The 22,520-nt window shown below is 40.5% G+C and overlaps 1 protein-coding gene across 2 annotated transcripts in view; it reads left to right on the top strand.

Moving 5' to 3' along the window:
• Positions 1 to 22,520, top strand: part of GPC6 (glypican 6) — a 975,543-nt gene that overhangs the window by 1,433 nt on the left and 951,590 nt on the right. The window lies entirely within an intron of this gene.

Below are 22,520 nucleotides of genomic sequence, written 5' to 3'. Positions count from 1 at the left end.
GTGGGCAGTTCCGGGCTGGTTTGGGGGAGTTCGCGGGCTGCCCGTGTGCGTCTTGGGGCGGGCTTTTCCGTTACCGGTCCCCTGTGCCTGCACGGTTGCGGTTGGTCACTCGCGGTTCGGAAGACACCCCCAGACACCGGCACGGCGCCCCGTCCTGAGCCGGCCTTGCCGGCTCGCCTCGCGAGCTGAGCCAACTTAAAACGGTGGCTCCCGCGCACGGCCCCGGGGGTCCGCGGGCCCGGTGTGCCCCGCGGCTGGGCTGCGAGCCGGAGCCCCCCCCCCACCCCCTTTCTCGGCGCCTGTGTTAGCGGCGCTCGGTCTCCGACAACTTGCGCAGCAGCCTGGTGCGTGTTCTCCGGCTCTTAGCTCCAACCCAATCCGAGCTTCTCTGGGGCTCTGTGAATGAAACGTGTCGGGGAGAGATAATCCCGGGGCGGCTAGAGAACGGAACTGAGGGGCTAAGAGGGGCCAGTGGATGCTGCGAGGGCGCGCGCTGCTCAAGTCTGGCGGCCCTCGTCTTTAGTGATCCCAGATCAAGTCGAAACGCTGAATTTCCTCCAGCTTCTCTGCATTTTGCCCAAGAACTGGCCAGTGGATGCAGAGCAGTTTGCAGATACGTTAAAACATCACAGTTGCGATAGAGAGCGGGATGGCTATTTTATTTATGGTGCATCTGCAAACTCTGCAAGGGAGGGGTTATTAAAAAAAAAAGCAACTTGAACTGAAATGAACGTATTTTTTATAAATTTGGACATTGCAAAAAAATTAGCCCATACATCACATTAACGGCGCGAAGCTTTCTACTGTATACAGGGAGCCTTTTTCAATTCAGAGCCAGACTCAGTCTGCCTCTGGTGAGTCGGAGGCGGAACCTGTGGTGAATTTATAAGACCACTTTTCTATCCCTGTCACTTCTTCTCCCTTTTCCAGAACTCCTTAATTTGTTAATCAATGAATAGAGAGCGATTGGCCCCTCAGCTCCTTGAGTTTCTTAACTCTCCCTTCCCCCTTTGTCCCGTTATTTCATTCTTTTTAATTAATTGATAAGGATCAACTTTGCTATTTTGGCTTTTCCAAATCTCAGGAAATCGGCTTCTCAAAGGGTTGTAGTATGGATTCCTGTTAGGAACTTGTTCTCCTGTAATCTTTACTTTTTAAAAATGTATCTTTAAAACAGATATTTGCCAGCACGATTTCAGATAAAATACCGCCAAGAAAAACACACTGAAGTGTGTGTAAATTGCTTTACTCTTCTTTAGTGGATAATGGGACTGCCAGAGACTACAGCTCATCCTCAGCATGGTGTAAATCTTCTTAATACCGAAGTGCAGATTTTCAGTGTAAATAGTTTCTGTAGTCACTGTTTACTTTCCTGAGACCGGTTGCAGTGGTTAAATAGTTTCTTCAGTATTTCACTTCAGAGGTTCCTTTTGGCCCACCACCTGACCATGACAGAGCTTGCTCATTAGCTGTAGATTTCTAAAATGTGTTCAACTTTGGTGAAACTCACTAGGACCGCGGGCCGTGTACTTTGGCCTTTCTGCCCTTGGTGGAAATAATCAAGATGCAGGTCACTGTAGGGTCAGAGCCATATTTGATGGGAAAATATATGAAACAACTGTGGTGTTAAGAATGTGCATTTTTTTTCAAAGTAAACTTTATTCAGTGCTACCTATTGTCTCTGGAATAATCACATAGGAAATATGCCCTGTTATTGCACTAACTCCTCCTTCCCTAGTTCCTCATACTATTTACATTTGGTTATCTAGTATATGCCCAGTTATCCTTTAAACTTCCTTTCATCCTTTGCCTTATTTGGACTTTTAATGGTTTGCTTGAGAAACAGAATGTGCCATTAGCCTACCAGGGAGCCTGAATTCAAAGGAACTGCTGCTCAGATTTCAGGTTCATGAAAGCTGTTTCTAACTGAAAGATAGTTGCAGGTAGCTTGTCTGATAAAATAACTGGGGAGTAATCAGGACGTTATGGCCCATCATGACTATTTAAGTTTTACTTAGAACTTGCAGGTGTAATATAGTGTTGCCCTTTTCTGCACTAAAATAGACAGAACTTCTTCAACAAGGAGGGACTGTGATGGGTAATATATAAAGTTATACTCAGGCAGTGCTTGAAAGGTGGAGGCCTTACAGGGACAGTTTACACCATTCATCTTCACTCAGCCTGATTTTAGACAGCCGCAGGCTGATCAGATAGACTATCTATCCTTGTTTGAAAGACCTCCAAAGGAGTGGACTCTGGAGCCCCTCTCAGCTTTCCATTCTAATATTTAGTATCTTGCAGTAGCGAAATGTTTCCAGATATGTAGCCAAAGCCTCCACATGTGCTTATTTTGTATCTGCTGGGAACATACTGAGCGGTAGATCCTCAGGTTCTGTGAGTACTGGTTTTCTGATCATAGGGCTATGCAAAACATTCTAGTCCTTTCTAGAACCTCTCCTTTCCAGCCTGCCTCTGTAGATGGTTTTTAACTTCTAAAGGTATCTCCTGTCCCCACACACATACAGTGAAGAAAGCACCTGCTTAAGCAAAAGTCTGGGCAGTTCAAGGAATTCATTTGAGGCTCCCTGTGTCCCTTCATTATAATACTTTGTGACTAAAATGGTGGCTGATTAGTCTCAGTTCAAGTTTTTCATTACTTAACCAGTTGCAACTTTATTGAATAGCCTCTTCTATATAAATTACTCTGTGCCCTCCCTTACTTGAAAACATCAGCTGCTTTTAAAGCAATAAACATTGCCTTTTTGACACCTAGTAATTTAGGAGATGCTGTCATCATCACCATTTTATGGATGAAAAGACTGAGCCACAGAGACACTTTAATGATTAACTTGCCCAAGGCTGACTGGGCTTGAAAGTGATAAGCCTAGAATTGGAACTTAATCTTGCCCATGGCCGTACATGTAAATGCAAAGCTTTCCTCCTCTAGCATGTGTGTAGTGTGGCATTACCATGTATTCTCCTGAAGCTCCTGCTGGAGCCTTTTCTATGTACTTGAAGTATTTAGAATTTTTCAGAGTCACTTTTCAATTTGGAGTTGATATTCTCAGGAATTGACCACTTTACCAACATGTTGTTGCATACCACTTTAGTTTACTGATACAGTTCCCCCATTACTTTATTGCGTAGATGTGGTTCCCTAAAAGATAGAAACATAAGACTATGTTTGCATTATATTGGAATGTTGGGCGATTCTAACAAAAGTTCACTATAGAAAGCTACTATGGAATAGTAGAGAGGGGGATGTTTGTCTACACAGATTAGGGGAACAATTATAAATAACTCTGTTCTCAAGATTTACTTGGCCCCTTTCTCGGTTTTTGGATATTTGAGAATTGAACTTGAGCTGGAAAAGATGTTAAGAAGGTGCAAAACTCTCTTCCTGTCTCTTTGATAGAGTTTATCTTAAAGTGCTAAAAATCTTGACTCAAAATCTAAAATTAAACAAACAGTTCTTATACTCTGCTGATATTACAGCAACTTTTCAGCTGTTTTCAAATTTCAAAATACATCATGTTTGATTTCACTTGGATTTTACCCAGTGATCTTTTCCTAGCCTTGGTGGGCTTCTCAGTTAACTGCCCCACCCCCTCACCCTGCTTCTTCAGAAACCAGTTTATTTAAAACATTTGCCATTAACACAACTCTTGTGTCTGTTTGTATGTAGGCATCACATTAACATAAATGGAAAAACAGTGTTTGGTAATGTTTACTCTTTGATAGACATTAACTATCCTAGTTTGGGATAAATTACTTAATTGCCTGTTTCAGATTTCTTATTTCTTTGCCCTCAGTTTAGTTCGTGGTTGGCTTTAAAAGGCTTTGTAAGAGGAGTGTGAGGTAGAAATAAGCTAACTGAACTTCAAAAAATTTTATTTAATGATTTGTCAAATTATTAGATGTCTAAAAGAATCACATTAATTCTAGGTAGCAAAGCAATGAAATCTGGGCTATGAGCAGAGCCATTTATTAAATTCTTGATTTGGGAATTAATCTCAGAATGATTCTTGCAAATAGTCATCTTAGCTGATTTAATTAGGATATGTGTGTTATCATTGAGAATAAGAGTTCATTTGAGTTTATTGATAGTTTTTTAAACCTGAAACACATCTTTTAAATGTTCCTCATCCTAACTTGTGGGTAAAAATATAGGCCACTATCAAAAGTGATTTAAAATATGCAGCACTGTTTTATTTAAAAATTATACTATAAATATCACATCATGATTTATGTGAGAGAATGAGTAGTATTCTACTATAATTACAGTTGAGTTTTATGGACACTGACAAAATATGGAATCATTTGGTCCTTTTAAATCAAAGTAACCTATCATTCACTAATTCACAACTCACAAAAAACATCTAGCCAGGCCAGAAAGGTGAGAGTTGTTTTGCCAGTAGAAATAGACCAAATCTCCGTTTACACTTGACACTTTTATCAGTTTACACACTTAAGTTCTGCTCGGTTACAGTCTTCAATAGAAATATATTTCAAGTTCAGTAGTTTCATAGATTTGTCCACTGTTCATTTTTCATGATTTACATACTAATATTTGAACATGTGAATGAGTCCTGGGATGGCATGTTTTTAACGAACACATTTTCACAGGATTTGATTTTGGGTAATGATCTAAAAATTCTTAATCCAGAAATATTTATGGTTTTAATAACTGTAGTTGAAAAACTGTTTTTAAACAAACTTACCAGTAGTAGTAACAAAGTAAAAATTGGATTCCATGTATGCACATTATCGAGATTACTGATTATTTTTATAACCATTCACCCTTTTTCTTTCATTTGTCCAACAAATCTTTCTTGTTTACCTACTATATGTAAGCTACTGAATCAAGGTGCTGGGTGGGGGGAATTTCTATCACAGCAGGGAGGCAGAAATTGAGAGTACCATAGGCTAGACTAATTCATTATAGCTGGATGGGAGCAGGTACCATGGACCCATGAACAGTGAGAGCTGTTAACAGGAGCAGGTGATCTAATCACAGGACCATGGAAAGGCTTCTTTGGGAGAAAGCTGTGGACTCGGAAGTATGGAAACAAGGTAAGGAAAGGGGACAGAGATGGTCACACAGTGCCTCGCGTGTGAAGAGGCCTGAGGACTTGAGAAGGTATCAGTGGGACTGCAGGGTTGGGAGAGAGGTTTGCAGAGGAGGCGCTTGGGATCTAAGATGGCTGTAGGCACGTTGGCCCAGTGGTTACTTTCTCTCTGACATCATGGGCTCCTGCTTTAACACAATGGATACTACCTTCTTCTCTTGATGCATCCATTTGTTGTAAACATACCCCGAAGAAGCTGGTTGTCAATACTTAGGCCCATCCTGTTTGGTGTTCATGCCAGCTTGCACCAACACCTGCTAGCCACTTGTAAGACTGTTTTGGGGTTTTAGAAAATGCTGTAAGCCGCCGCTGCTGTGGTTAAGCAACTCTGTCTAGATCCATAAACCCCTGAATAGTCCCCAGCCCTCTAGGGTTCCCTTAACCTCTTCCCCTCCTAGAGAAGTCCCCTGTGCTCCATCTGAATGACCCCTTGCTGTGGGAGACTTTCCCTCATATAACAGAAGTGATACCCAAGAAAGGTCTTGTGGTTCCAACTCGTGGTTTTGTCTTCTTCCTTATTTGCCCTTGAGCTGAAATCCCTTGAACTCACAACAGTGGCTATGTCCCTTAGCCTAGCACAGTGAGAAGCTGTTGAAAGGGTGTTTTAATCAGGGTAGGATGTGATGTTGAGAAGTTCTTTGATTGCACTGTAATGAACCAGTTGGAGGGGAGGCAAGGCAGATACAGAAAGAGGAGGTGATGTTGGTTTGACCTGCAGTGGTGACTGTGAAAATGGGGTGAAGTTTCAAGAAATACTTAGAAGGTAAAGTTGATATCACTGAAGACCATAAATCAGAAGCTTTTTATTGAACATCTACTATGTGATTGGCAATAAAAAAGGACTGGGGTGTGTGTATGTGTATGTGGAAGAGACAGAGTCAGAGACTGAGAATTAGAAGCAGGTATGTTCCAGAAGTGTTCATTTCTGAGTTTACAAGTCCATATAAATACTTTGACATAGTTTATGTGCACTCTTGAGTCGAGACAAAAGTCAATATCTTAAAGCCAGCAGGAAAGTGATAACAAGGGTCAGTCAGTGTGACTGACAGATAGCAATTTTCCAAATAGAGTGAGTTATTAATTCTCAGAAAGTCTAGAATCATCAAAATATATATAATCAGTTGTGATGGCTGTGAGACTTATTAGTTCTTTTTGCTGTGGCAGTATAATAAAGTCTTAAACTTTTTACCACAATGAAGAATTACATCCATGTACATTCACTCCCCAAGATTTAAACAGTGGTGCTTGTGTGGATGGCTAGGTACCAAATAGCACCAGCAGTACTGATTGCAATCACAGGATGACATACCTTCTTTGACCTGGCAGGTAAAAGTTAATTGAGTTCTTCCGAGAAATAATTAATTTGTAGGACATTGGTATATAGAGACAAAAGATTTAGTATAGGAATTGACTCCTGAGGCTACTGTGGTAGAAATTCCATGATCTGGTGTCTGCAGATTGGTGACCCAGGACAGTGTTGTTAGTTGGTGAGATGGTGTTGGTATTGGTAGAAGTCATGGAGTTTGGGAGTCTAAGGTCTTAGAACCAGGAGCTCTGAAGTCCCAGGGCAGAGAATAATGGAGCTCAGGAAGGGAAAGAAGGAAATTGCTCTTACTTCACCTTTTCTTTGGGCCACCCCCAGATTAGATGCTGCCTGTCAACATAGGTGACTTAGTCTACTATATCAAATACTAATCTCTTCCTGAAACAGTCTCCTGGACACAACCAGGAATAATATTTTACCAAGTCATTCCTTAGTCTAGTCAAGTTGACACATAAATTAACCATCACAAGCACTGTGACAAAGAACCATGAAAGAAGAAGGCATTTAGGGTGGGGGTCAAAGCATAAACAAAATCGTGTAGAGGGTAGTGCGGACAGTGGTCTGTTAAAAAGTTGTGAGGGATAATATTGAGCAGAGAGGGCGGGGTTGGCTTTTGGATGAACCTTCAGAAGCCCAGGCTTGCGATGGCAGGAAGTAGGTCATCATCTGAGATTTTGGCAGTGAAGGGCATGATGAAAGTGCTGTCTTAGATTGGTCAAGCACTTAGGAGGTTGGACTAAAGAGATGACCATTAAAAGCACAGGGAGGGGAGGAGAGCTGGGGCCTGTTCTCGAAACTGAAGTATGAGAGGCTCAGGGCCTAGTTGAGGGTGAGCGGAGTGAAGGGGTGAATGAGGTAATCAGAGGACGAAGAAGCAACAGTAACAAAGAAATAATAACTTCAAAAATTTTGCTCCGCTCCTTAGAAGTGCCTATAAAAAAAAAAGAGTTTAAACAGCGCAAGATGTTGAAACACTTGTCTGAAATAATCTGTCACAAAAGCTACTTTGGCAGCGGGTCACAGAAAACCCTGACTCAACTGACTTACACATGAGAGAAAGCCTTTATTTCATATAAAAAGGAGTTCCAAGATAGAACAGTTGGAGGAGTGAGGAAAGAGGCAGGTAGCGGCCTCAGGTGCTAGTTCTCTCAGTAGTCCCGTCTGTGGGCCTGATCCTGCGTGCTCAGCTCTGGTAGGACACAAGATGGCCGCTGGCCTCGCAAGAGTCAAAGCCTCACTTTAATGCCCACAGGCTCGCAAAAGAGACTCTTGCTTCCCATGTGTGTCTCTTCATTGATGAGGCCGACTTCCTCCAACAGGCCCAACAGATTTACTCACTCTTTTTCCCAAGATCTCTTCCTAAGGCCCCCTTTGGAAAAGACAGGAAGGGGGCACGTATGCTTGACCTGGACAAGGTGTAGCTGTGTCCACCACAGGGTGTGGGCCGGTGCTGACCTTCCCCAGTGTATGGCCACTGTTTGGCCAGGTGCATCTTCTGTATTTTAATAAGAGTCCTAGGAATTGAGGAGTAATGGTCAAAATCAGAGGCTCTCCTCAGCTTTGGAATTAATGAGCCGTTCGGCATTTTTGCTTTCGTCCACTGTTTTACAACTGTGGTGAGTTGTGACCTTCGACTCTCAGCGGGGTGGGCCGGGAAGAGTCCTGATCTGTAGCATTGGCCAGTTGTCTAGATATAAATGTCCCCAGTTGGTATAAATGCTTCATTTCAAGCTACTAACAGTTTTAACAGCCAGCTCAACACAATTCCTGAAAAGTTAACCATCGACTGAGTTGGGAAGAGCCAGGACTCTTCAGGAACTTGTGAGTTATAGAAAAGCAAAGCAAAACAAATCAACACAACTAAACAAACCAAAATTGACACCTGAGCTGTGTTTTCAGTTACCAGGCTGGGTAACTCATCTCTCTTCCTCCCCTTCCTTTTTATTTTTTTATTTTCCCCAAGTAATTCTGATGTGGAACCAGGGAAGCGAACCAGTGATGGAGAGCACCCCCATATAACTTTATCATGCTTCTGAGTCGCCAGACCTTTGCACTCAGCAGTTCTGAGTGCACCTATCCTTTGCTTTTGTAACATGCGCCCAGGTAATGCCGAAGCTGTGGGTCCAGGTGCTAAACTTTGAATCTCTGGTGATAACACTCTGGTTGCATTTATTGTGGCTTTATACACAGATTTGTGTCAGAGAAATACAATTTGGGTAATAGTTGTATGTTATTTTTCACTTTAATGATGGTTAAGAATCTCCACCCAGAAATAGCTGCAGCACCAAGTCACACACATCTCCTCAGCCTTCTTGCAAATGCTTATGTTGACCACTAGGGGGCCGAAGGGAAAGCGCCGGACTGGATCAGTTCCTCCCTTTTCTCTGAGTCTGTCTAGAACAAAATGGGTCTAAGCCACCTGCCACCAGTGCATCTGCATCAATAGGAGAAAACATCACCACTGGTTAAAAGTGGAGCTGGAAAGTTGCATTTAAGGTTATTTCTCTGTAGGGCCCCCGTTATTGTTTGCTAACATGGCAGGCTTTCTGTGGATTCCAAGGACACATGTGTGTGTGTATTCTTTTAGATTTCTGGCAATTCCATCTTCCCCAGACACTCTGACTTTTTCCTACATTAGCTTCACATCTGCACATCAAGGCATTTTTGCCTGCTCTCTCGACATTTATGCACGGAGGCTGGTCACTCTTCATTTTCTACACATTTAATTAAAGTTGTAGCAAAATAGTCTGGCTATGCACATACATGTTTCCTGTGATTTATCAGCTAGTGTGTTAGCACCTCTTTCAGTTCTTGGGTTTTTCTAGAAATATGTTTTCTCTCTGTCCCCTAGACAGCTGAGATCATTGGGGACCACTGCTTTGCCACTCAATTTCAGGGAACTAAAGGTATTTCCTCTTAGTGTTGCAGGGCAGTTGAGGCAGTTATTTTCTTTGCAAAGAAAGCACTTTGAGATCTCCTAAAAAAATGAATAACTTTCGATTATTATTTTCTCAGTGGGTCAGAACAGATCCAAATTAGTAGTGCTTTCAAAATGAATTTGAAAAAAAGCCACTATGCTTGTAGATACTCTAAATATTTTAACATCATAGACCTTGATTTTTTTCTTGAAAAAGTAAAACACTATTGTTATTTTCAGATGTTTCTTTATTATTTTTTTCTAAATCCTAATGAATGGGAGTTTTTAACTTAAAAGTTGTTGAAATATGAAATCACTGATTGCTTTTTTTTTTTTTAACAGCAAAAGGGTTTTGAGGCATCTAAATGATCTCTCTAGTAAGGGGGACTTGAAATTGAGAATTTGTAATTCTCAAATATTTACAGTCTGGAAATGTGAATTGCTGAGCAATTCTCCTTGACCTAGCACAACTTCTCCATTTCCACATCAGCATTGAACATAGGGAACATAGTTTATTGTTACTTTTACATTATCAAGTGCTAATGTGTGAAAGATTTTTATTGTGCTTTTACTACTCATTTGATTATGTGGTATCTTATTCAATATTCTTTCACAGACTTAGGGGTTTTCAGACACCAGAAGGTCAAGTGCTATGTTAAAAGCCATGTCCAATCTTTTTATATGATGGCAATAAAGAATATATTCATTTCACTTATATTACCACATGGCCCTCGTAAAAGGTCAGTTTCAATGGAATATAAAATAGGTCACAAATGGCAAATCTTATGTCATCAATAACAAAATTATTATGGCTAATCCATTTTCAGTTCCTTCCTTCCCTTCTTTTAAAAAGAAAACAGGAAGATTTCTTAAAATTAGAAGTCTTCAAGATGTGTTGTGTATAATAGACATCTACAATTTGTATAAGCCTGTGTTTTCTATTTAGTCAAAAAGATAAGTGTGGAGTAATTACACTTAGACTTCAGTTAAAAGAACACATTAGGTGCATCCAGATATTCGTAGTAAAAAATATGAAATTGTACTTTTTCATTTTGTTACATAAATTTAATGATTAATTTGGAATGATTTCTCAGCCTGAGTTATTGATGTAAAGATAAATAATTTAGTATTGTAAGAAGTTACATTGCATAAACATAAGTAGATTGCTATGATTTAGGGAGGGCAATTTATTCTTATCCAGAGCCTGCTTAGTAAATTATAAAAAAAAGATTTTGAGTTTTACAGAGGTCTGACTATATATAGAAATATGGGTTATAATGATCTTAATTCTATGTGGTAACCAAGGTTGCATTTTCTAACTGGAGTAACAATTTCCAAGAACTGAAAACCTTTAACACATTCAAAAAATGAATTTTAACCTTTCTAACCATTAGTTCGTAAAGTACAACTATTGACAAAACCGTCTTTATTCCTCTGAAATATTTATTTTCAAAAGTATGACCTTGTAGTTGAAAAAAAACTTTCAAAACGCTCTATGTTTTGAAAAGCTTTGAAACAGTATTATTTGGGAAAAAATGAGCTTCTCTCACAATTACTATAATCAGGCAAACTAGAAAGATGGAATACAAATAAGCCTGAACAGGCTTTTTTCCCCAGCTCCACACTTCCCAAAGCTGTCTTCATTCAGGGTGACAATTTGGATTTTAACCTAATTAAGCATCAGAGAGAACCAGTGTCCTAGGAGATAAGCCTGCAGGTTCCTGGGTGTCTCCTGCTGCTCGCTGCCTCCCAGCACTGCCAGGCCCGGCTGTCTGGGCTTCTGGAACGTGTCCTGGCTGCCCAGAAGGAGGCTCTGCTGTGCAGCGCCAGCCCTAAGGTGGACCACCTTAAGCCACATTTCAGCCTGGTTACTGTGGAATTGATTTTCACGGCTCATGACAGAAGCTGTTTTCAGCCCTTGAAAAGGAAGTGGCCAGGGCTGATCCTCCTAACACAAACAGCAAATTGCTCCCTGGCTTTCAGAGCATTCGAGGTCTGTTACCTTAAGGTTCTAATGGCCTTTTAACAGTGTTTCCAGCTGAGCAGCAGATGTAAAGGATACTGAACATTGAAAGCACTGTTCTTTCTTTCCCCTCCCTGAAAGAATCATTTTTTTACACACATTGTACCAACACCACATCCTAGGACTTATTCAGAGACATGAGAGACTGGAAAACGGAACTGAATTTCAGATAAATGGAAAGCATTGTCGTGAGTCTTGACACCTCACTGTGCTGGGGGGTTCAACATTCGCTCCCATCGGAGGCGGTGGGGGTGGGGGTGGGGTTGGGGGCATGTCATCATTGGAGGGAATCTCCTCCGATCATGTCTCATCAGGGCCCAAAGGATTAACAGCACCCCCATGAAAGCTCAAAAGACCCCATCTTTTAAGTCAGTTCCTTTTAATCCTCCACATGGCCGTTGTTTCTGGAAACAAATCTTTGGAAGTATGTCAGCTACTTCTGGATACCCTTGCTGGTATTTGAGTGTTGGTTTGCCCTTCCAAAGGACAGAGTGTGAAATGATTCCCAAGGAGGCAGCTACATGCTCCCTGTACTGGGAACTTAAAGGCCTTGACATGAGTTTGGTCTGAGGCTGGCATTTCAGCCTTGTGGACTTTGGGGAAGAAAGTTCAACACTACTGAAGCATACTCCTTGCCTTTTTTTCCCACTTGAAAAAAAAAAAAAAGTGTGAGAGACATAGTAAGTCTTTTGATTTCACCTAAGTCCAAGCAAAGCTTCATGTTTCCACTTTCCGTAGGTAACTAGCTGAGGTAACAGAAAAATAGCCCTGTGGATGAGTCATGTTCTCACGCCAGAAACGCCCCTGTTTTACAAGTATTTGGAAGGTCCTTTAAGGAAGTGTGTGAACTGCCACCATTTTTTCCTCTCAAAGATGAAAATATACACCCTGATGTGAAAAGACATATCATTTCCTCTCCTTTCTCCTCCTCCTCTTTTTTGCTCACGGAATCCATCTGGTTTTGGCATATGAGGAAAACAAGTTGAGTGTGATCTAGTTTAAAATTTGCTGTGATCAGTTTAGCTCTAAGTCACCAGGAAGCATGAGGAGAGATTTCTCTGAGGTGGTGGCTGCACAACAGCTGTCTCTGGCTCTTAGCCCTGCTAGGTAAGCTTTAATATTTTAATTGAGTAATGATTGGCTTACTGGGCCCTCCCTGAAAGTGCTGTGGGTTAAAGCACAGTACTAGGAAACTATCCACAGACACTGCAGCATGAGTTCGATCCCTCGCCAGGGAGGTGACCCATATGGCACAGCAGACCTCTCCTGACCTGCCTGCTGCTTCCCTCAGCAATATACTTGGTCAGTCTGCCTGTTCTGCTCCCGACTCTGCCTCTGGTGAATCCTCTCACCTCCTGGCACTTCTGGCCAGTACCCCAGTTCTTATATATTAAAGATACATATATTAAAGATTGGTTTACAACAGAGTTTCACAGTTTATGATGGAGGAGGGGTTACAGGTTCACCCTTTTCAGATGTAAGTGAACATACCACACCGCCACCAAAGCATCCATCATCCTCCACCAACGTTTTCAATCCTCTGGAGCCTCATGAGGGGAACTCATATGTCAATACGTTTCTAGGTGGCATAAGGAGTTGCAAGGGAGTGATTCTCTAGGGGAAGCCTGAGTTTCCTTGATCCTTTTTATTCCAGAACCTGTTGGCCTGGATAGCTGCAGTCTTTATGAACGTTTGAACTGATCTGGTTTTGGCGTTAGAAGGTGGCCCCTTTTCTTGGAGACCTTGGTGTCGTATAGGCTCGCTGGCTATGTAGGCTTCCTGCCTCACTGACCTGCTCCGTCTCTGGCCCTTCCCCCGTGGGGTCTGGGCCATGCAGCCTTCTCTAGCTTATAGTTAGCTGCCTTCTGCATCTTCCCAAGGATGCTCTGTGACTGGCAGCCACGCCTGTGTCCCTAGGTCAGGCGTGACCCCCCTTTCTCATTACTTCATGGGGCACAACAGGCAATCTCTTCACACAGTTTGGCCAAGTTTGGTTAGTGAAATGTGGGCAAAAATCCTCCAGTCTTCTTTTGGGGTTTGTTGTATTGCTGCAAAGCTCAGAGAGGAGAAATTGGGAGACATGGAGAAACTGAAGCTTTCCACCATCTTTCTTCTTGCCACAGACCCGTGGTTCTTGCTTCTACTCTCCGTGTCTGAACCTCATACTTTTCAGTCAGGATTGTGGGTAGAGTAGACTCTCATGGTTTTGGCAGTGTGAGCTGTTAAGAAGACAGTGAGGTATGGGGTAAGCAAAACTGAATGTTAAATATTGCAAAATGTTAGTCCCATTACATAAGCAGTATGAAAACTTCTGAGGGATAATATAGATTCTTTGCTTATATGGGGATCTTCGAACATCGTGGCAGATGGTATCCTATAGAAGCAAAAAGGACTTAATTCCTTATTTTGTACTTCCTCATTGCTTATTTCCAACATTTCTTACCCCTCTCTCTATGTAAAAGGGCCCACAGTAGCTTGACTCAGTAGTTTTTGGTGAGGGTTTAATAAACAGCCAGAGAGAAGTGTTGCAGTAGAGGTCAGTTTTTTTCCCACTTCCCTCCTGACACATGTACGTGATGAAGACTCTTCCTGTTTGTGATTCAGAAGTGGAGAGAAAACCCAGCAGTTCAACCCTTACTCTGAGATGCAGTCATTTTTTTAATTTCTTTTTATGATAAGCCAAGAGAGAAGCTCTGGAACATTAAGAGATCTTAAAATGCAACTAAATGTCAGATAGGAAATCCCTTACAAACATTTACTTTTTCTTCTTTTTGGTCTTCTGCTTCTACCGAAATTTTCTCTTCTGTGCTGTCTTGGCAGGATTCTGATGCAAATATGGACAGCTAAGTGATAAATCCAGTGTCTTGGTTTCCTTATTTGAATTTGTTCACACTAGTGGTTCTCAAACTTGAGTGTGCATCAGAGTCCCCCAGAAGACTTGTGCAAGTATGGGTTGCCAGCCTCCTACTCTGATTTAGTAGCTCTAGATGGGGCCAGGTGATGCTGTTGCTGGACCTTTCCAGGAAGCTACTTGAGAATCATCGGCACATTCAGTTCTCCAATGACTTGAGGATAAAATGGAACTGTGCTAGTTTGATGCTCAGGAACTGAAGCTATTGTCTAACTTCTTCTAAGCATCCAACTTCTGGAAATGTCTGTCTGATAAAACTTTTCTTACTCATCATTGTTCTTGCTGTGCCTCATTTTATACACTAGTACTCATGGCAATGCTCTGTCTGTCCTCTCTGCTTTTCTCCAAATAAAATCCAACTGAGTTCAAATTTCCCTTCATGAATTTGTCTTAGGCCACTCAGTTCCCATTTCTCCTTTTTGCCGAGCTGGTATAGCATTTGTCTATTCATTTATGCATTCATCAAATTCTGCTTTCTAGCTCTTGCTATTATCTTGTGTCATTTAAAATGAGCTGCTTGATTTTTGGTTCCTAGATTTGCCTTTGTGATGACTGAGAGCACTTTATGATATAGTTGTATTCTGTAGAAACAAATGCTTGCACACAGTAGGTGTGTGCAATATACCTACTGAGCACACAGGTACATATATATATATATATATATATATATATATATATATATATATTTAAATCTAAGCTCTCCCAACATCTTTAAGTAAGATCAAAATTAAATGGGATGGTATAAAGAGAACCTTATATTTTCTCTGAAAAACTGGAGCTGATAAGTTATATTAGCTTAAGCCAGTGGAGATCAATTTGTGAAAGTACAGACCACCAGAGCTCATTGTGGGGAACATGCATTTTGTTGCTTTCATTTTATTTTAAAGTATAACTTTTCTCCCAGTGAAGTACCTGCTATATATAGGTATGTGTCGATCAAAATGTTGTTTTTTTTTTCAAAATGTGGCATATTTTAGCTAACACTGATAGCAATTTTCAAATACCTGAAAAAAGATTAGAGAAGTTAAATGTAAAGAGTACTTGAAATTGCAGTGACATTTCCTGGGAGATACAAAAATTGATAGAGAGGAAAGTTAGTTAAAAAAGTCAGGCTGAGGGATAAAGCAGTCACATCACACCACCTTTGGAATGATCTGTGTAGGGTGGAGGCTTTGGGTAATACATTAGGCCACTGGAGTGTTCCTAGGAACAATTTGTAAATTTGTGAATCCCAAGCTCAGCTATTACCTACTTAGGCTCTCATATTCTCTCAACCCAGATCAACACAAATTTGTATTCATTACTTGGTTGAAAAAAAAAAAAAAAAACAGTACCCACTGTTTCCTACTCTTGAGGTGCATAGAATAGTGAAGACAGACTTATGGATGGTCAGATTCAACAGGATTTAGGGACAGGAGTGATAAAGTCATTGGAGGAAAGCTCATACAGTCTGGAGGGCAAGCCAAGATACCTCATTGAAGGGGAGGGGAGAAAAGTAGGTCTCCAAATCAGGGATGATGAAATGTCTTTGTTTCTCCACTAGAATAATTCATCCTTTACACAGCATTAATCCCATTTCTATGACTGGAGGAACTCTGATTCCATAGTAAATAAGGGAGACTAAATTCATTGTTAAGTAGAAGCTAATGTCCTATGAATCCCTACTCTAGTTTTGCAGGAGTGCCTCAATTGATTATTTGAACAGAACATGTAACTGCCCGTAGGAAATTGTACATATGGCTACCCAAGAATGATATTTAACCACTAATTATCTTTGCTTCCATATTTTAATTAAATATGGGATCAATATTAGGGAAATTACCATATTTGCTCACATGATAATCAAGGCTAAAGATAGAGTTTTAAAGGATGATCTTCAGTCACCTTATATGCATATCCTTATTGGAATAGTCTCTCAGGATGATGCTGTGGTACTTTAAGAATTGGTAGACATTTTTAGTCATCCCAGATACCTTATTCAAATACATTTGATGTGTGTAAGTAGACAAAGAAATATTTTGATAATTAAAGATGACACCAAAGGTCTGGCAAATTTTGGCCATAGGTGGCCAAAGGGACAATTCATGCTGTGAGCCCCCTTGAAGACTTTTTGGTAGAGGAGCAATACATCATCCCAATTGGAGAGGAGGTGAAGAGGTGAACCCCATTTGTCTCGTTTTATGTCCTCTGTCATCTCACTGGGTTTCTATTTTAATCAGTTTCTGTGTTTTCTAGCACATTCGAAACTGAAGATTCAACTCTTAAGTCATTGAGCAGTGTGCATGGGAAGATATTTTAAGCAGGTTCTAAGTTTACAAAAAATGGAGGGTACCCAGATGATAACAAGTAGAAAATTTCCTCCTTTAAATAAAAGCCTCCAGTTGAATGTGTAAAGCAAAACTTTCTCTCTTAAAAGTAACAGCTGCAAAAAGAAAAAAAAATGCAGGGAAGCAGAACACGCTAAGTTGTAAAATATGTTTTGGTAGCTCAACAGAGATTTCGCTGTTTCTGAAAAAAAAATCAAAATCTAATTTTAAAATGAAGGTATTTAAGAGCACAGTATAAAAGAGCCTTCTTTTTGGAGTTGGGGGGGAGCCAGGACCTGGCGCTCAGCTCTCTAACAGGCCTTTGGGCCTGGTCTGCTCTGTGCTGGAGCTGGGAGCTGGGAGCTGGGAGCTGGGAGCTGGGAGCTGGGAGGCAGCTGTGTTGGCAAACACCTGTCCTGGTGGAACACAATGTTTGATGAAAGAAGAGAACTCCAGGAATAATTTGAATACAAAAGCAATGACTACGCCAGATTTTGTTTTCCTTAGAGTTGATTTGTACAAAGTAATATTTCTTTTCAAAAGTAAGGCAACAAGTGTTTGTTTTCATACCAGCCGGAATTCAAATTCTGAGCTTGTGCATTTCTTTCTGCATTCTACTTAGCATTCTTAGGGTAAGCTGATGTTTTCCTAACAGAATGGAAGGCGTGGTTACTTTTCTAAGTCCTATGTTTGATCTCTCAGTGAAATGTTGCATAGTAAGTTTGGGAACCTTGATTCTCAAGAGTGGGCCAATTTCCTAGCCTGGGAAATGTCCTTCTCTACATAGCAGATGTATTTAGATGTTGAGGAGTAGGAGGTTGTGTGAGAATGAACTCACTACTAATCACAATAAAAGCAATCAGTTTTGTTAATGACTATTGCTAAGTCCTGTTTTCTAATGTCTTCATTTCAGCTGGGATAGACTTAGGAATTTATTTTTCTGATCTCAGGGGACATTTTTGTTTTTCATTTGGAAAAATGGACAGACATGCATGATGCTGTGATTTGAAGGTGTACAAAAAGATTATCAACTTTTTTTTTTTTTAACAAGGGATACCTTTAAAGAAATAATTACTCCTTTCTCTTATCCCTGGCAATATTTTATTTAAGAGATTTCAAGAGGATACACAGTAAAGTCGTCGTGTAATTTATTTCTTACTGAAAACAGATGCTTACATTTCCCTACCATGTAAATTAGTAATCAAGAGAGGAAAATTTATATTTAGAGCTTGCGCATTTCTTCCTGCATTCTACTTACAATTCTCAGGGTACACTTATATTTTCCCTTGCCTGGTTGACCCTTCCTTGATTGCATTTTACCTGTACTTTTGCTTGTGAAAAAATGTCACTATTGTAGAACCATACATTTATAGTAAGTCGGATGGGAATAGTCTTATGCCATTGGTCTTTCTTAAAGGATAAGAAGACTGCTCTGCATTCTTCTTCTAAAACAAAAGCCTCAGCTGATTAACATTTCCAGACAACTGAAAGTTGCTCTTTAATGAAATGAAATTGAACTAGAAATGGAATCAAGGTAAACCATGGAGATTTTGGTGGGATTCTTAAAAATGAAGTATATGTTATAAAGTCTGAGTATTGCCACTTGAGTATCCATATTAACATCACACAGTGATTAAGTTCTCGCTATGTCCCGCATATTGTTTTAAACTCATAGGATCTCATGTCATCCTTGGCATCTTTTCTTCATAGGTATCATTATTCATGTTTATAGATAAGAAAACTGAGAGAAAGTGCACTAACTGGTCCAAGGATAAAGTGGGAAAGGGTATGAGCCAGGAACTGTCCATAGCCTATGAACTTAACTACTACTGACATGAACCATATAATTTTCTTCTTCACATGACTGAAATAACTTTGTGGAATTAAGATAATTTTTCAAATTTCTGGGTTATGTAATTTTTAATGCAAAAATTGTTGACAAGGTAAGAAGGAGACATTTCCAAAATCTTCTAGTAAGAGTAAGTGATGACTTTCCTCCTATATAAAACTATTACATGTATACAGTTACATTATCATTATTGTTGCTACCTCTGAACCTCCATTTTAGGCTTAACCCTCCCCTTTGTAGTTTGGAGAAATTCTCATCTTTGAAGTCTAATGGGAGACGGAGCTTACCTACTATTACAGGAGCTGAACCTGACAGATACTTGCTTTCCCAGGTGGCTTGGCATCCAGGTTGAGTCACATGACCAGGAACCAAGGAGAAGTTCCATTCTGGTTTCTTTTCTCAGGAGCTTGTGACACAAAGAAGCTGGCACCGTGGAGAATTCATTTGTGGAAAACCCAAGGCAAGACTAAAATTTAATTTGTTGTAGACTTGGCTGAATTCTAGGCTTGAGTCACCAATTCTGTGTGCAGTGGTGCTGCGGAGGGAGGCTCTGAGAGCCAGTGTCCTGGCTGCAGTGATGAGTGCAGGCTGTACAGGCATCCGGGAGCTTCTTTTGGCATCTGTGAAAAGGGGCATAGACAAGTATTTGGAAAAAAATAATATTTCCAGCAATGTAGCGTCAGGATAGAAATTAGGATTTGGCAGTATTTCCTTGTCTTTCAGTATTGCTTTAGCTTTGAATGATACATTGTTCTGGCGGGTGAATCTGGTGATACGCAGTGATCTTTTCCATAGATGGGTCACACTTTCCTGTGCCCTTTCAGACATAAAGCAACCCCTTCCACTAAAAGCAAACCATTTTTCTAGAAAGAAAGTGCAGGCACTTAACACCTGCAGATCCAAGAACCCAGATTATAGTACCACATCTACTTCCCCTCTGAAATCCATTAGCTGGTGAGCAGGTTTGTTCCTTGTGCAAAGTCAATCCCCTGAAGGGGGGACAGCGGGAAGAAGGGTGTTTGAGGTGCACTACTCATCAGCAGGAAGAGGGAAGAGATGGAGAGGGAAAGGTTCCTTATAGGGGGAAGCATGGAGGTTTTCAAGTCAGGTATTCAAATTCAGATAACGGCCTATCTTTTAGATTTTCCCAAATTTTCTATATTCTAAGAAGTTTATTTCTTAGCAACTAATTTCTGAAAGTAATAATAGCATCCTGTGTGGCTCGAAAGTGAGCCCAGCTTTTCCTGCCAGTCATTTTTCCTATAGTATTGATTTCAACCCGCTCTGTTTAGATGCAGTTTGAATACTGCATTTTTCACATTCAGAGGTGTAAGATGCATCAGTACATAAAGGCCACTTCTAGATAAATAAATTTTGTAATTTCTTTGCAAGAAAATAAAAAGAGCTTCTGTCTTCCTAGGAAAATGGAGTGTAAATTCACCGGTCCAGAATTTCCTGAGGCATGCACTTGCTGTTTGAAGGTTTTAAGCTCCTCAGGCCAGGCTTATGTGGCTTCACTTGTTTCACATGTATTTTGCCCTGGGTCGGACAAACAGATAAGCTTCTTAACTGGGGGATTTAACTGATGATGTTCACTTTTGAGGTGACAACCTGGGGTTCAGTTGGCATAGGAAAGTACTAAAAGGAAAAAGATTAATAAACATGATGTCACTTTGATATTTCTGGCATCATGATGTTTGTTTCTCTATTATATAGCATATATACTTTCACATGTCTGTGCACATATACAGGTGAGTGTGTATGTATGTATGTGTGCACACATATATACACATACAAACACAGCCAGTTACATAACTATATTGCTTATGTATTTTCCAACATGTCACTAATTACAGAAATGATGTTGAAACCACAATATGTAAACTCAGACAATAAAACTATAGCATCTTGTAGCTAACTGAATATTTTAACTCCTCCCAATTTTTTCTTGACTTCTAGAACTCTTCTAAAGCCAAACAGAGCTTTTAGCTTTCTCAGGGGGTTATAGTGACAGTGATTTTGGGGTACTGACTTCAAAAGTCAGCTCAGTAGAGGAAAGAAGAGAGATTTCTAGAAGGATGAATAAGAGAGAGCAATTAAAAAAAATGAATGAAACGTATATGCTTTCATGCTGGATTAGATTTAGATCTTCTAATAAAAAGAAGCGTGATGAAAGCCTCAAGTCCTTTAAATCTCAAACAATAGACATATCATTGCAATGCCTTCCAGATGTTTTCTGTTCCTAAAAAAATATGTATTGGTACTACAGGCATATCTGATACAAAAGGATTGGTCTCTTCAGAAACAACCATTCTGATAGGCATTTGTAATCCTTGGGTGATGTTTTATGTATCACCGATAGAAAATATTACATCTGCTTACTCAAATGGCAATATAATGAATTTTTTAAAAAAGATTTACTTATTTACTCTTACAAGAACTGGGGTACAGGTCAGAAGTGGGGGGTGGTGGTGAATGTGTGAGTGAGGGGACACACCAGAGACTGTGGGAGCAGAACAAGCAGATCAACTGAAACACACTGCTGAGGGGAGCGGCAGTTGAGACCAGAGAGGTCTGCTGTGCCGCGTGGGTCACCCAACCTGGTGGAAGATTGAACTCATGTCACTGTGCCCTCAGACAGCCTCATAGTGTTGTGCCCCAACACTGCCCCCCTCCCTCTAGGGAGGCCCTATATGTGGAATGCATTTTTATGCAGATACCCCCCCCCAACTTAATAGCTTATCTGGAACATTTATTTTAATATATAAGGACTTGCCTCTGTCTCACCCCTCTCAACCCCCAGGGAAGTTGCATTTTATTCCATGGTACAGACTTCATGTGCCTTAGCTAGCCAGTGTCCCATTCCCACACATCTAGGCTGCCTCATCTTTGCAATAACAAACTGTATTCCAGGGAGTGTCTTTATATGCACAGCTTTTCGGGTAAGTGAAAATAAATCTCTTAAAAGAAATTTCTGGAATTGCATTGGCTAGGGAGGCATGGGGATTGCACATTTTGGTGGACTTTGCCACATTTATTCTACTTTACTTTGCCAATTTGCTTTCCCAACAGAGCAGATGAGAGTTTGTGGAGTCGCCATGTTGCACAACGGAAGGGTCCCGGTCATGTGAATCTGCAGCTGGTTGAGCTGTGCTGGGTTTGCAGCTTTTGCCGCCGGCTCGCTGCTCTTTTTCCTGCACCCTCAGTAGTGTTTTAGGGAATGGACTCTTCAGCTTCAGGTGGACAGAATTTTTGGGATTCTATCCAGGCAACTTTCCTCTTTAGGAATGATACACCATTGCAGAAGAAAGTTGAATAAAATAAAAATAGACTTAATAAATATGTGGGGTTAATAGTTCACAGGAAACTAAATGCTTTCACTCTGTATTTGGAACAGGATATGTGAGTCTCTATCCAAGTGAATCCAGTATTCATTTACTAATGCACATTTATATAAGAACTTCATGAAGGATAATACAAAGACCAGATTATGAAATTTCTTAGAGGTCTGCTGTCTGAGCTCTTAAATCTGGCTTGCTTCATTTTAGACACCAAACATATGGCTGTAGCTAATTATATGCTTAAATGCTGATGCATTTCAAAACCATTGACGTTACTCTATAGGGTCCTCAGAGACAATGATAATAAGATATGTGGTTAGAAAGATAAGGCTGCAAAGTGAAGTTCTGACCTTTACAAAGAACTGCTTTAACTTTGAAGAAATGGAGTTAAGAACTCTAAGCTTATACTGGGCTACAAGGATCAATTGTCAAAATTTCAGGCATTTTGTGTGGTGATTCACCTCATATTAGTAGTTTGAAATTAGCCATGCTGTGTGTATGCATACCATAGAAATTGGCAAACACTAAAAACCAGGGCTTATATACTATATATACTAGACTGCTGATTTAAACACCATTCCAGCATTGTGTAGGTATGATCAATACTCTGGCCGCCAATGAAACACTTTGGAATCATTGAAATGCCACCTGTCTGCAAGGTCTGATTTCCAGTAGCAGGAGAGAGAGAGAGAGAGAGAGAGAGAGAGAGAGAGAGAGAGA

Source organism: Condylura cristata, unplaced genomic scaffold (genome assembly GCF_000260355.1).
Source record: "Condylura cristata isolate star-nosed mole 26May11 unplaced genomic scaffold, ConCri1.0 scaffold00010, whole genome shotgun sequence".
In the NCBI taxonomy this organism is placed as follows: domain Eukaryota; kingdom Metazoa; phylum Chordata; class Mammalia; order Eulipotyphla; family Talpidae; genus Condylura; species Condylura cristata.
The sequence above is the reverse complement of the archived record's forward strand: the minus strand, read 5'-3'. Positions and strand labels throughout refer to the sequence as shown.